The sequence below is a fragment of the Mercenaria mercenaria genome, unplaced genomic scaffold (genome assembly GCF_021730395.1).
Source record: "Mercenaria mercenaria strain notata unplaced genomic scaffold, MADL_Memer_1 contig_999, whole genome shotgun sequence".
Lineage (NCBI taxonomy): Eukaryota > Metazoa > Mollusca > Bivalvia > Venerida > Veneridae > Mercenaria > Mercenaria mercenaria.
The window spans coordinates 57724-74264 of record NW_026463919.1 but is presented as its reverse complement, the minus strand read 5'-3'; the positions used below and the strand labels follow the sequence as shown (position 1 = coordinate 74264).

At 36.0% G+C, this 16541-nt stretch overlaps 1 long non-coding RNA gene across 1 annotated transcript; it reads right to left on the bottom strand.

Moving 5' to 3' along the window:
* Positions 1–6641: 6641 nt before the first annotated feature.
* Positions 6642–14741, bottom strand: LOC128555072 (uncharacterized). Its single transcript, XR_008369781.1, has 5 exons — positions 14670–14741; positions 12778–12904; positions 11704–11801; positions 7602–7691; positions 6642–6749 (listed from the first exon to the last, which is right to left on the bottom strand). It is a non-coding gene; the product is annotated as an uncharacterized LOC128555072 (long non-coding RNA).
* Positions 14742–16541: the final 1800 nt, after the last annotated feature.

Genomic DNA, 16541 nt, shown 5'->3' with positions numbered 1-16541 from the left:
CCTTGGGCGGGGTCAATTTTGAACAAATTTTGAAGAGGTTTACTAGGCAATGCTACATGTCAAATATCTAAGCTCTAGGCCTTCTGGTTTATTTTTAGAAAATTTTGAAGATTTTTCTATGTACAATCAAGTAACCCTATGGGTCGGCGTCAATTTGAACCCGGGGGTCATGATTTGAACAAATTTTGTAGCGGTCCACTAGGCAATGCTACATGTTAAATATCTAAGCTCTAGGCCTTCTGGTTTATCTTTAGAAAATTTTGAAGATTTTTCTATGTACAATCAAGTAACCCTATGGGGGGTCATGATTTGAAATTTTTTTGTAAAGGTCCACTAGGAAATGCTACATATAAAATATCTAAGCTCTAGGCCTTCTTGTTTATTTTTAGAAAATTTTTGAAGATTTTCCTATGTAAAATCAAGTGACCCCTGGGACGGGGTTACTTTTGACCCTGAGGGTCATGATTTGAACAAATTTTGTAGAGGTGCACTAGGCAATGCTAGATGTCAAATATCTAAGCTTTAGGCCTTTAGGTTTATTTTCTAAACTTTTTTGAAGATTTTCCTATAGAAATCTATGTAAAATAAAGAGACCCTTGGGGTGGGGTCAATTTTAACACTGGGGGTCATGATTTGAACAAATATCTAAGCTCTAGGGCTTCTGGCTTTTTAGAAGATGACTTTTTAAGATTTTCCTATGTAAAATCAAGTGACCCCTTGGGCGTGGTCAATTTTGAACCCGTGGTCATGATTTGAACAAACATGGTAGAGGTCCACTAGGCAATGCTACACACCACATATCTAAGCTATAGGGCTTCTGGTTTTTGAGAAGAAGATTTTAAAATTCGGCATTGAATTAAATTCTCTGAACAATTTTTGTAGAGCTTCACCAAAGGAACATTCCTGTGAAGTTCGGATGAAATTGGACTAGCGGTTTATGAGGAGATGTCCTTTAAAGTAAAAGTTTACGGACGACGGACGGTGAGTGATCAGAATAGCTCACCCTGAGCCTTTTGTTTTGGTGAGCTAAAAAATAGGATGTAACATGCAAGTTGTACTCAAAGAAAATTGGTTTCAGCTTTACCCTAAGGCCAGTAATAAAAAGGGTACAATATATAAACTACTTATAGCAATAACAAAGGACAGTAATTCTAACTTGAGCTATCACTAAAGGTGATAAATGTACCCCCCCCCCCCCCCCCCCCCCCCCCGCATGCACTGACACAATACATTGCAATTTGACGCACACAAGAATGCATGATTATGTGGACTGTATATATATAGACTGTATATATACAGTATAGTAACAAAAACAAAGTCCCACAACTATGCAGAATACTTATCTAAAAGAACGTAACATGCACCATGCACAACTAGGGTAGGTACTGATCAATTATGTGAAGTTTCATTAAACTGTGTACAAGGGTTCGGAAGATTAGCCACGCACAAGATTGCATATGCAGACTGTATGTACATAGTATGTTAACAAGAAACAAAGTCCCATAACTCTGCAATTTTTGTTGTTGAAAGAACCTAACATGCCTGCAAAAACAAGAATACCAAATGGTCCTTGGTCGCTTACCTGAGAACAGCTTGATCAAATTTAATGAGTATCTTACTTAAAATGCGACCACCTTTGCATAATCAAGGTATTTTTTTGATTCGACCAGACGATCTTGTTTATGACCCATACTTGATCTCTACCTAGCTTTTAAGACAAACATTCTGATCAAATTTCAAGAAAATCCAATGAAATGCAGCCCTTATTGCATGCACAAGGTTATTCTTTCATTTGACTAGGTGACCTAGGTTTTGACCTAACATGACCCATATTTAAACTTGACCTAAATTTCATTAATGCAAACATTTAGTAAGATTTCATGAAGATCCTACCTAAAATGTAGCCCCTATTGAATTAAAAAAAAATTTTGATTTTACTGGGTGGCCTAGTTCTTGACCCCAGAGCACCCCTATTTGAACTTTGTCTAGATTTTATCAAACCAAACATTCTAATCAAATATCTTGAGGATCCAGTGAAAACATGCAGCCCCTATTGCATAACACAAGGTTATTCTTTTATTTGACCTAGTATTTGGCCCAAAATGACCCATATTTAAACTTGACCTAGATTTCATCAAAGCAAATTTTGATCAAATTTCATGAACACACTGCCTAAATAATGAAGCCCCAATTGCATTCACAATATTTTTCTTTGATTTTTTTTGGTGACCTAGTTTTTGACCCCAGATGACCCCTATTTGTACTCTACCTAGATTTTATCAAGACAAACAATCTGGAAAAAAATTTCATGAAAATCCAATGTATAATGCAGCCATTACTGTATACACAAGGTTATTTTCTGATTTGACCTAATGACCAAGTTTTTGACCCCAGATTACCCATATTCGAACTTGACTTCATTTTTAGCTCACCCTGTGTCCGTCATCCGTCCGTCGTCAACAATTTGTCTGTTAACATTCTAGAGGTCACAATTTTGGTCCAATCTTAATGAAACTAGGTCAGAATGTTGCCCTCAATAAAATCTTGCACGAGTTTGATATTGGGTCATCTGGGAACAAAAACTAGGTCACCAGGTCATATCAAAGGAAAAGCTTGTAAACATTCTAGAGGTCACACTTTTTGCCCAATCTGAATGAAGCTTAGTTAAAGTGTAACCCTTAATAAAATCTTGGACGAGTTCGATATTGGGTAATCTTGGTTCAAAAACTAGGTCACCAGGTCAAATCAAAGGAAAAGCCTGTTAACACTCTAGAGGTCACAATTTTGGCCCAATCTTAATGAAGCTAGGTCAGAATGTTGCCCTCAATAAAATCTTGCATGAGTTTGATATTGGGTCATCTGGGAACAAAAACTAGGTCACCAGGTCATATTAAAGGAAAAGCTTGTTAACACTCTAGAGGTCACAATTTTAGCCCAATCTGAATGAAGCTTAGTTAAAGTGTAACCCTTAATAAAATCTTGGACGAGTTCGATATTGGGTAATCTTGGTTCAAAAACTAGGTCACCAGGTCAGACCAAAGGAAAAGCTTGTTAACAATGTAGAGGTCACATTTATAATTATATCTCCATGAAACTTGGTCAGAATGTTAATCTTGATGATCTCAAGGTCTAGTTTGAATCTGGGTCAGGTGGGGTCAAAAACTAGGTCACTGGGTCAAATCAAAGGAAAAGCTAGTTAACACTCTAGAGGCCACATTTACGATCATATCTTAATGAAACTAAGTCAGAATGTTAATCTTGATGATCCATAGGTCAAAGTCAAATCTGGGTTAGGTGGGGTCAAAAACTAGGTCACCAGGTTAAATCAAAGGAAAAGTTTGTTAACATTCTAGAGGTCATAATCTTTGCCCAATCTTAATGAAAATCTTGATAATCTAAAGGTCCAGTTTGAATCTGGGTTATGTAGGGTCAAAAACTAGGTCACTAGGTCAAATCAAAGGAAAGGCTAGTTACACTCTAGAGACCACATTTAAAACCACATCTAAATGCAACTTAGTCAGAATATTAATCTTGATGATCCACAGGTCAAGTTCAAATCTGGATTAGGTGGGATCAAAAACTAGGTCACCAGGTCAAATCAAAGGAAAAGCTTGTTAACACTCCAGAGGTCACAATTTTGACCCAATCTTAACGAATCTTGGTCAGAATATTGCTCTAAATAAAATCTTTGTCGAGTATGAAATTGGGTCATCTGGGATTAAAAACCAGGTCACCAGGTCAAATCAAAGGAAAAGCTTGTTAACACTGTAGTGGCCACATTAATGACCATATCCAATGAAACTTGGTCACAATGTTAATCTTGATGATCTATAGGTCAAGTTTAAATCTGGGTCAGATGGGGGTCAAAAACTAGGTCACTAGGTCAAATCAAAGGAAAAGCTAGTTAACACTTTAGAGGCTACATTTATGACCATATCTTAATGAAACTTGGTCTGAATGTTGATCTTGATGATCTTTAGGTCAATAGGTCAGGTGCTTGTTTTTCAAGGCAACAATTCTGACTAAATTTTATGAATATCTATGGTAAAATGCACCTTCTACTGCATACACAAGTGTTTTTTTTTATTTGACCAGGTGATCTAGTTTTTGACCCCAAATGACCCATTTCAAACCTGACCTAGATTTCATCCAGACAAAATTCTGATCAAATTTCATGAAGATCAGGTGTAAAATGCAGTCCTTATTGATTACTTAAGGGTTTTCTATGATTTGACCTAGGTACCTAGTTTTTTACCCCAGATGACCCATTTTCAAACAAGACGTAGACTTTATCAAGGCAATCAGTTTGACAAAATTTCATGAAGTTAAATTGAAAAATACAGCCTCTACAGCATTCACAAGCTCAATGTTGACAGTCAGACAGACGACAGACATTGAGTGATCACAATAACTCACCTAAGCATTGCTCAGGTGAGCTTACAAGGGTGCTCATTGTGGTGAACATTTGTGCTAAGTTACATCAAAATCCCTCAAGGCATGAAGAAGAAATGCTCTGGACAAAGTCATTCTTCAATTTGACATCTGACCTCTAAGTGTGACCTTGATGTTAGACCTAGGGACCTGGTTCTTGCGCATGACAATCCGTCTCATAGTGGTGAACATTGAGCTAAGTTACATTAAAATCCCTCCGTGCATGAAAAAGAAATGCCCCAGACAAAGTCATTCTTGTCTCTGACCTTTGGCCTCTATATGTGACCTTGACCTTTGACCTAGGGACCTGGTTCTTGCACACTCTGTCTTATGGTGGTAAACATTTGTGCCAAGTGATTTTAAAAACCCTTAAATAATTTTTGAGTTACAGACTGGACAGGGAAAAAAACCCTTTTGGCCTTTGACTTCTAAGTGTGACTTTGACCTTCCAGCTAAGTGCCCAGGTTTTTGCGCATGCCACTTTGTCTCATTCAGAAGATGTTGCCTATAGTATTAACAAAGTTTTTCAATGATTTCTGCTACTGTCCTACTTTTAAACCTTTAGTAATCTAATTTGAGACTTGGTCTAGATTTGACAAAATCGAATATTCTTAGGTTTAAGAAAATCAGGATGTGGCCTCTAGAGTGTTTACAAGATTTTTGTATGATTTGCCCCAATGACCTAGTATTTGAAATCAGGTAACTTGTCTAGATTTTATAGAGACAAACATCTTGACCAAAGTTTCATAAAAGTTTGGTACAAAATGTGCCCCATTGAGTGTTAAAAGAAGGGTTTATTACTATTGACCGTGTGACCTAATTTTTGGCCCACATTACCCGGTAACAACCTTGTCTGAGATTTTATTAAGGGTAACAGACTGACCAAGTTTCATTAAGATGGGATTGAAAGTGTAACCACTTAAGTGTATACATGCAAATTGTTGATGACGATGACACAGGGAGATCACTATAGTTCACCTTTAGCACTTTGTGCTAAGGTGAGCTACAAATCTTACAAATTGTTTAGATATGTGGTGCACACGAGTTTAAGCTGCTTGCCCCAAAGTGTGACCTTGACCTTGGTCATGGGTTGCGCGCTCTGCATGTCGTGTAGATGAAGTAAATTGGTGAGAAACTTGATGGACAATGGAAGTTTAAGGAAAATTCATTCCAAAATGCGATTTCTAAATGTTATTGGTAAAGATTTTCTATTATTTTATCAAATGACCTAGATTTTATGCCAAGGTGACACAGTTTTACAACTACCATTTAATTCATTTTGACCAACATTCCAACCAGATTTCAGGTATATCAGACAACTGTTCCTGTAACTTATTATAGGATCCCCATTTGACTTAGTTTCATCCTATAAAGAAAAACATTCTGACAAAATTTCATGTAGATCACTCAGAAAATGTGGCCAGATGATTGAAAACATGTTTGTCCTACGATCTTATCCAGAGATGCAATTTTTTTATCATAATCTTCATTTCTTATTAAAAGCAAACATTCTGACCAGGTTTCCTATGGATCAGGTATGGTATTTGGTGTGCTAAGAAGGTTTTTCTTTGACTTGACCAAGTGACCATTAAGACTAACATCATAGCTATATTTCATCTACAGACCAAGTAAATGTCCTCTAGCGTATATACAAGATTTTTCTATTGCTTGAACAATTGGTAAACAATGTTTTCTAGATTTTCTAAAGACAAACATTTTGACAAGTTTTATATTGTTCATATAGAAAATTTGGTATCTTCAATGGTTCATGGATAAATAGTTTTTATATGATTTGAGTTAGTGGCTTTGTGCTTAACCCCTGATGACCTAGTTGTAAAATTGACCTAAACTTTAGTATGGACTGTTCTATATATACATGTAGATACAAGTACAAAGGGCTATAAATCTTGGCTCTCTCAAATAATGCAACTGAAACTTGCAGGAACATATTTCTTTATAGCAGTTAACAGTTCTACCACATTTTATACTACGAGAAATGACTATGGAAGGACGGCTGAAAAGATGGTCTGCCAAAGCCAAAACTATATACTTCCGCCTTCGGCAGGGTATAACAAAAGAAGCCCATTATGAACTATGGAAAGGTGTATAGAAAATGGTTGCCATCCTATACTTCATATACTGTACCTATTTTTGTACTGTCATGTTATCTCTCTTCCATTAAGTATCTCTGCCCATAATTTTGATGAATGTGGTGATTTTTTCAATTGGAGAAACTGATTCTCTAGGATCCGAAGACTGTTTGACACTGCTCAGTCAAAAAAAAAAACGTTCAGAATGGCAAACATTTGAAAAGACATCTAAAAATATAAAATCATAAAAAATCGTATTATCATACTGTATATATACGTAAATATTTGATCAGTTTACAACTTCGAAATTCTAATATAACCTAGTTATATTATTTGTATGGTGAAAAGTGCATATATTTAATTGAAAATGAAATTTGCTTAGATATTATGACCATTAACATAGTGTCCAAGTTTAAGGATAGCAGAGCCACTTTTGCAATATATATCAACAAGCCGACAATGCATTCATATCACAGCAAAGAAAAGACCTAACCTTAACAAAAGCTGTCGGAGGACAGGAACGCTGGACTACTAGTATTCAACAATCTTGTCAATTGAATATTGAAATCGAAAAAGTGGCAACATTTTGTAAAATTGCGAAACAGGGTTATGGAACCTGTGCAATGCATATCAGCTTATAACAATGGAAATTTGTGTTAAGTTTCAATCCATGATTCCAACTAGTGGGTACTAAGAGACTAGTTTACATACAAAAACCCAAGAAACTGCAAAGTTGGAATAGGGGCATACTATTTTGAAAAATACAAAGTAGAGTTATGGAACCTGTGCACTTTATGTCAGATCATCACAGTGAACGTGTGTGAATTTCAATCCATTCCTTTGATGGGTACTGAGATACTGGCTTACGCATGAGTAAGTCCAACAGCTCTACCTATTCTTTGAATAGTTGAGCTAAAAAGATTGACAATTGTGGAATGTAATTTGCCAATAGAAAATTGAGCAAGGCCTTTTACTAGCCAGATAGTTTTAACCCTGAATTCAGATTGACAGCCTGCACTATAATTCATTATATTGTTTTTCACTGAAACATTTAGACTATTGTTTTGATTTGCTCATTACCTGGTACTGATTCTCCAAAGGGTTATCAATGGTTTGTGCACTTTCACTCCACAACAGCATGCTTCTGTTTAAAGACATTACCCCTATAACCTATTGAAATAAAAAAAATAATTTACAGGCATTGTTCCATATCATTGCGGCATTTTGTAAATTTAACAAAATTTTCATTGAAAACAGCCAAGTAGTGACCTGAACATCCTTCATTACACAGTCATGAAACTGTTAAGTTTTCATTTAATTCAGCTAAAATACAGTGAAATAAAATGTTTGAAGTTATTTCTTATCACACTGATAATGTTAACAAACAGATAAATGCTTATTAATTAAGGTTTAGGAGTGTATCTTCAAAACACAGAAATATTTGATAAACGAACAACATCTTTAAAATTAATCTACCTGACCATTACATGTTCTGCTGTGCTGTCCCATACGATCGATACTTAAATATTCCCAACAAGAGGGTCATGATGACACTGTATTGTTCACCTGTTAAACATGCTAAATGCAATATATGTAAAGTCTGTGCCCTGTGGTAGAAGAAGATTTTAAGTTTACTACAACCTGGTACTTTATCTATGTGACCCCAGGGGTCATGATTTGAATAACCTTGTAATTTGAGCACTTGAACTAGTTTTGGACCCCACATAACCCAGGTTTGAACTTGACATAAAGGATCATCAAGATAAACATTCTGATCAACTTTCATGACAAAAGGGTAATAAATGTTGCCCCTTGAATGTTATCAAGTGTTCCTTTGATCTGAGTGTGTGACCTAGTTTTTTACCCCAAATGACCCTGTTTCAAACAACTGTTTGGCTTAGGGATCATCAAGATAAACATTCTGACCAAGTTTCATGATCTAGGGTCCTAAATGGTGCCTCTACAGTGTTAATAAGTCTTGCCTTTGAATGTGCAGGTGACCTAGTTTTGACCCCCACATGACTCGAAACTGCCTAAGGATCATCAAGATAAACATTTTGAACAAGTTTAATGAATATAGGGTCATAAATGTGGGCTCTAAAGTATTAACAAGCTTTCCCTTTGATTTGAATAAGTGACTTAGTTTTGAATCCACATCTTGGCCTTGGAATATTGAAGATAAACATTCTGAACAAGTTTCATGAAGATAAGGTCATAAATGTTGCCTCTACAGTGTTAATAAGCTTTTCCTTTGAGTGATGACCTATGTTCCATATTACCCAGTTTCAAACATGGCCTAGGGATCATCAAGATAAACATTCTTTCCAAGTTTCCTGAAGATATGGTCATAAATATGGCCAAGCTTTTCCTTTGATTTGACTTAATTTTTTAACCCACATGACCCAGTTTTGAACTTGACCTAGAAATCATCAAGATTAAAATGACTGTGACCATGTTTCATGAAGAGAGCTCATAAATGTGGTCTCAAGATTGTTAACAAGCTTTTCCTTTGATTTGACTGGGTGACTTAGTTTTTGAACCCATACGACACAGTTTTTAACCTGGCCTAGAGATCATCAAGATAAACATTTTGTGCAAGTTTGTTTAAGCTTTAACGCCATTTTTTCAACAGTATTTCAGTCTTGTAACGACTGGCAGTTAACCTAACCAGTTTTTCTAGATTCTGTACCAGTACAAACCAGTTCTCCACAAGTAACTGCCAACTTCCCAGACCCTGTTGACCTTTGACTTCTGTGATCTTTACCTTGTAGCTATGGGTCCGGGTCTTGCGCATGACACATTGTCTCATTATGGTAAACATTTATGCCAAGTTATTTCAAAATCCCTTCATGGTTGGCAGAGTTATAGACTGCAGGGATATAAATTAGCAGAATCCAAGTGGCCCATGGCCCCTTGATTTTGGGCTGGGCCACTAAATTGTTGAAGAAAATGCTCATACCTAACGTTAAACATTTATTTTTGACAGTATGTGCCCCTAAATAACAAGAGCTGTCACAGGAGACAGCGCACTCGACTATTTCGCTGCTGGATAGTGAAACTGGGCACATTTGTTGAAGCTGGAGCTGTCATTGGAGTGTTTAATAACTCCAACGTGGATGAAATATTGGATAATAGCTCGAGTCTGTGTCAAAGGAATCAAGTAATAAGAGAGATAAGGATCAAGTGTATCAAAACATTAAATATTAAGAATAATTCTTAACAAAAGGGGGCGTAATTCATGAAATGCTGGTGCAACAGTGATGCACCTTGTGTCATGTTAAATCAAATCCATTTTGTAATGACTTGAGATATAGTGAAAATGCATCGAAATTAACCTTTAAATCTAAGTTAAAGTGGCATAATTCATGAAAAATTGGTGCTAGAGTTATGAACCTTGTGTCATATGATGTGGGTGATAAGGTGGAACAACTATTTTAAGTTTGAATCAAACCCATTCAGTATTAACTGAGTTAGAGTGAAAGTGCATCAAAACTTTTACCTAAAATTATAAGTAAAAAGGAGGGATAATTCATGAAATAATGGTGCAATAGTTATGGCCATTGTGCAATATGGTGTGACTGATGATGTTGAACAACTATTTTAAGTCTGAATCAAATCCATTTCGTAATAACTGAGATAAAGTGGAAGTGCATAAAAACTTTAACCTGAAATTCTAAGTAAAAAGGGGGGATAATTCATGAAACAAGAGTTATGACCCTTGTGCCATTTTAGGTGGGTGATGATGAGGAACAACTATTTTAACTTTGAAGTAAATCCATCGAGTAATAAACAAAGATAAAGTGCATCAAAACTTTAACCAAAGTGCGGATGCGGAATAATGCCAACGCCGGGTTGAGTAGGATAGCTCTCCATACTTCGTATAGTCGAGCTAAAAATAGCTAGTTTATATCCCGGACTGGACACGAAACAGACCGTGTTAACTGTTGACCTCTAATTGTGACATTGTCCTTGGAGCTAGGGGTCTGAATCTTGCACATGATACATCATCTCATTATGGTGAACATTTATGCCAAGTTTTTTTCAAAATCCTTTTATGGATGTAAGAGTTACAGCCCGGACAAGAATTTATCGGTCGCACACACTGACAGTACGATTTTAATATGCCATCTTTGAGGGCATAACAACTGGTTTTGTTGTCATGAGATTTTGCTTGATACATGTTCTTACGAATTTTAAAGTCATTGCAATCAGAAAATGTTTCCTTTCTTTTTATAAAAAACAAGAGTGATAGACTGTCACAAACTACACCCGTTGTCGAAACTGTCCTAATTCAAGGGCCATAATCCAAGAGTGCCTGGGGCGATATTGCTGGTTATCGAACTTGGCTGAGATATTATGCCGATGAACATTATCTGCAAGATTGTGGACGATCGGATGAAAGATGTTCCAATCGAGAGCGGACAAGGCTTAATTCACATTTTTGCCAGTAATTCAAGGGCCATAATCAAAGAGTGCCTTGGGCGATTTTGCTAGTTATGGAGCTTGGCTGAGATATTATGCCCACAAACATTGTCAGCAAGTTTGGTGAATGTCAAATGGAAACTGTTCGACTTAAGAGTGCGGACAAGGCTAAATTAGCAGATTTCGAGTAATTCAAGGGCCAAAAACCAAGAGTGTCTGGGGCGAACTTGCTGGTTATCGATCTTGGCCAAGATATTATGCCCACAAACATTGTCACCAAGTTTGGTGAAGATCGGATGAAAACTGTTTGACTTAGAGAGTGGACATGTATTTGGACGCCGACCGCCACGGGTGTTCTTGTCATAACTCAAGAATGCCTGGGGCGATTTTGCTTTTTATCAAACTTGGCCTAGATATTATGCCCACAAACATTATCTGCAAGTTTGTGGAAGATCGGATGAAAACTGTTTGACTTAGAGAGCGGAGAAGGCTAAATTTGCAGTTTTTCGAGTAATTCAAGGGCCAAAAACAAAGAGAGCCTGGGGCGAACTTGCTGGTTATCGATCCTGGCCAAAATAATATGCCCACAAACATTGTCACCAAGTTTGGTGAAGATCGGATGAAAACTGTTTGACTTAGAGAGTGGACATGTATTCGGAGGCCGACCGCCACGGGTGTTCACATAATACGCCCCGCTCTTCCACAGACGGGCGTATAAAAAGCTGAAAACATAACACAAATTATGTCAGGCCCTATTTACCATAGAATAGTTTATGCTGCCAGGCCATCAGTCTTTGCAAGAGCACCTGTGACCGTACCAAAAGTTCAGTCTTCATACACTGGCTGTAACATCTTTTCCTGAAAACACAAGCCAACAAATGACATTAAAAATAGAAGTACAACAACAGTTATAAACAAAAGCTGTCAGTGGACAGCGCGCTCAACTATTCTAAGTGCTTGATAGTATAATATAAGCTATGAGTAAAACTATAACATTACAATAAGCATATTCTAAGTCGAAAAGGGGCCATAATTCAGTCAAAATGCTTGATAGAGTTGCCTCCTACTTTTTACAGACTGGGGTCATGATGGTAAACAAGTATGCAAAATAGCAAACCAATATCTCAATGGACTTTGAAAATATTTGGGTTGGTATGCAAACTTTAACATTTACGTAAAATTTAGGTAAAATATGTCACACTTGGTACCTGAGGTAATGCCAGTGTTACTTTTAAGTCATAAAAATTGTTACATCAAGGACGTAATTATAGTGCATAAATTTCAAAATTTTTAAAGATTATCTATTCATTATATTTTTTTACAAAAACCTCATGACTTTTTATGTCTGAAACAGTATTTGATGTAGGACAGTTGTTTCATTTTATAACTGAACACTAAATAATGATAGTTTTCATATCATTATACTGTGGTTATAAAAAATCCTATAGCTGTCATCTTGCCAGTTTTAAGCAGCCTAGTAATTGTGGCAAATATAAGAAATTAAAATCATTCATATTCAACTGTTGCCTTTGACCTGTTGTCCCTCTTACTGGTTTAAATATAAGAATAGACTGTTCTCCTACTTAGATATGTCATGTATAATCATGCCTAAATCTTACAGAACTTATAGACATTAAGTGCAAAATTATGTGCATAAATCTCCAACACCATGGCAGCACCATTTACCCTACACAAATTCTTACACTGTGTAACACAGCTGAACTTTCGGGCAAAAACAGCTCCTGTCTATGTAAGGTATGAATTAAGTGTTCTACTTTGCCCGCATAATTTTTCAAACTCTCTACATTGCTGTTAAAACATGTGAAATACAAACCGGAGAAACTACAATTGATTCCCACACAGCGGCACTTTTTCCAGTGACAAGTTTGAATTACAGTTACTATTCGTGCAACTGACCACTCAACTTGACTGAGATTGAAAGTCCTGTAGTTGTACAACATCTGAAAAATGATGGAAGCCAGTCTTACTATCTGCCAAAAAAATGTGAAATTATATAAATATAAAAAGTGCCTTTGGCTTTCACAGCAACTTCACCATGAACATTTATATCATAAATTACTCTGACCTTTTCAAAAAAGTAAAGTGTCAAAATGTGATACAAAAACTCTAAACAAACTGATACCTGTATGTAAATTGTGCCATAATCTACAGTTTTAAAAGTAATAAAAATATCAAGTACAAAGCAGTGTGATCTTATACCTTACTTAACTTGCCTGAAGTAATATGTACAGTTCCAATAACCTAAACTGAATATCCAGCTTAATGCACTAACTCCTATGAAGAAAATCCTGTCTATCCAATTTGTAAATGCAATCACACTTGCACATTTGTTTCAAGGGCGGGGGAGGAGGGGGCTAGTGTGAGGGGCCTCCCAAGATTTTGTTTACTTGGAGAAAAAGATTTTTTTTCCCTTTCTTTGAAAGACCGAGTATTTTTTCAGAACTTGAGGGTCAGAATATTTTTTTCATAGTAACCCAAAGATATATTTTTGGAATTCAAAACTTAAATTAGTAATAAGCTTGTTAAAGATATGTTATGCTCAATCTTGCATTTTGCTGACTTAATTAAGAGAAAAAAATTGTTATCATCAAGTGTGTTTTTTTTTTATCAATCAGTTTTCGAAGCTTTTGATAAAGTTAAATATCTCTGCTAAAATAAAAGCTTTTGACTTGAAGCTTAAAATAATTATTTACTATTAAAGTCTTCACTGGGAGCAACAGTCCCATGCCAAGTGTGGGAACATAGCCTATACCCCCAAAATGGGGAATTTTTACGCGTAAATGTTCCAAACTGGGAAATATTTAGTGATATAGGATATAGTAAAGATGTGTTTAAGCACTTTTTCATACACTTGTTTCACATTGTACAACCTATTTAACATACTTCCATTACAAAATTGTCTATAATTTGGTCAATATTTGTGCAATTTTGATGAAATGATTTTTTAGAATGTAGATTGGGAATTTTTGCACTCATTTGGGAAAAATACATACTTTTTGGCATTGGGAATATAATAGGGTTATTATAACAGTAGCTTGATCTGGGATACAGTATTCGGCTCGAGTGGATTTTGCTATATCGGACCTCACGAGGCGCGCAAGCGCCGAGTGTGATCCGACCGTGCAAAATCCACGAGAGCCGAATACAAAGTCCCAGATCTAGCTATGTTATAATGACCCTTTCATTATATACTTTTACCATTTTAATTCTTGTTTTGTTCTTGATCAAAATCTTCAATGTTTATCGATTAAAATGAAAGTTAGTGAAGTTTTTATGTGCGCTATTTATAGAAATGTGTCGGGTCATGCATATTAATGAAAATAGTCCGGCAGCATACAATACGGACCAGGAAGGTACAATACGGAATTTTTGTCTGTCTGTTCATATTTGATTGTGAAATACAAGCCAATTATTTACAGAATGTATGTAGGTATATAATAAAGCCGAATATCGGCTATAAAAACGGCCAAAAAAAACACCCCTGAATATAAATACTTGTAAGATACATCTATAGTTGTTACACAAAATACTGTACAGTTCACATTAAGCATATAATAACATTTCAGGCTCAAACATACACATGTGTGTGTAGTGGGCCTAGTGGCATATTACAGCATACTTGAGGTAGAGTGTAAACTTACATGTACATATATAGTTATGCACAATTAATTACACTGCCAGGTTGAAAATGTAAATTATGCTTACCAGTTTGCATTACTTCATAACAATATCTAAGCACAGCACAGCACAGCACACATACTCTTTGATCTAGTTAGAGGTCTGTAAAAGTTTAATTGGTTTATAGTGCAAATAGAAAGACTACCATTAAAATTTTATGACACAAGTATTTTACTCAAACTATTAACAATGTCGAAGTGTCATACATGTCTAAACAGAATGAGCCGAAAGCTTTACTACCTTTGAATTGATAACATAAGGCCAGAGTTTTTCAATTTTTTGTTACTCGGATTCTGGGCAGAAAAATGTTGACAGAAGGAGGGGGAAAAAGACAGTAAAACAACAGACGATAAGTTAGCAAAAGCTTTATTGGATTCATGACTCCTTTGTTCGGCAGCACTTTGTTGCTCCTAGAGTCACCTCAGTATATCCTCTTCCCATGTCTTTTTTTTTATTTTCCAAATGCATGTCAACTTCACATTCAGTGTTGCCATTGTTATTTACATTCGGTTACATCTAGTATATATTTGAGACACCGTAAAGTTTTATGCTTTCATCTTCTTGGCCTTTACAGAACTTGTGATTCATTGTTCAATTGCTGATATACAGGATTTCGATTTTTCATTGTATATTGTGTGTGTGTGTGTATGTTCGGGTTTAACGTCTTTTCCAACAATTGTTCTGTCATATAAACGACGGTGTCTACTTGTAGCAGTGAGCACAATGCCCAACTTTATAGTGCTGCCTTACTGGAATATCACGCCGTAGACACGTGGCATGATACCCCACCCAGTCACATTATACTGACACCTGGCTGACCAGTCCTAGCACTATCCCCTAAATGCCGAGCGCCAAGCGAGGAAGCTGCTAGTACCATTTTTTACGTCTTTGGTATGAGGCGGCCAGTGATCGAACCCATGACCTCCCGCTCATTGCATATTGTAAATGGCTCAAAGGTAAACTTAAACTTCACACAGTTGTTTTACATGTGGAAGACGCTTTCATTTGAGAGGAAATCGATCGTACCTATATGACACTGACAGATACTGGAATTGTCATCATCAGAACTCAGCAAAACATCAATTGTTTAAAAAAGTGGATTTTCAAAGAGAACCATAAAAATTAATATGTATATTTCAGATTATTACCGCGGTCTTTACTATCCAAAAACAGGATCTCTGTCATACAAGATGATAATGAGAAAAAAAATGCGCACTAATTCAAGTTTAATAATGTGTGTTGTTAAAGAAATTGATTGCAAGTACTCTATTTCATTACCGGTTTATTGCCACGAAACCATTCTTGACATTGTAGGTGAAATCTCACAGTTATAAAGAAACACAAACTTACGAGACAGAAAAATGTTCTTTAACATTCAGGTGTTATAAAATGTATTATCTGTACTGTTAAAATGTTTTTATTACATTTAAATTTACACTTTAATATAAGTATGCATTGTTTTTTTTTATAATATAACATAAAACAAAAATATGCCTGCAATGAAATAATAGCATTTAGACGTCCCGTTTTTATCATGTGTAAACTAATGATTTTTCATGATTTTGACGTCGTTTTTATGTTACACTAATGGGTTGCAACTTTTGACGTTACGTCATACGTGTGTCGACAATTTGGCTCAGTGGTTAGAGCTTTGGACTCGGAGAGACTCGGGTTAGATTCCCACTGCAGGCACTTGAGATGTTTGTGTAGACAGTAGAAGTACGACTGGTCTGGAAATTGTTATAGACCTCTAAAGCGGTCAATAAGGTGTTTATAGACCTCATCGGAACAAAGAAGCCGGTAGGTAATCCTGCATAATCATTACAATAATACCGGTATATACATACATGTGCATGTACACATACGCAGCATATACACATATTTTCATTATAGGTCTGA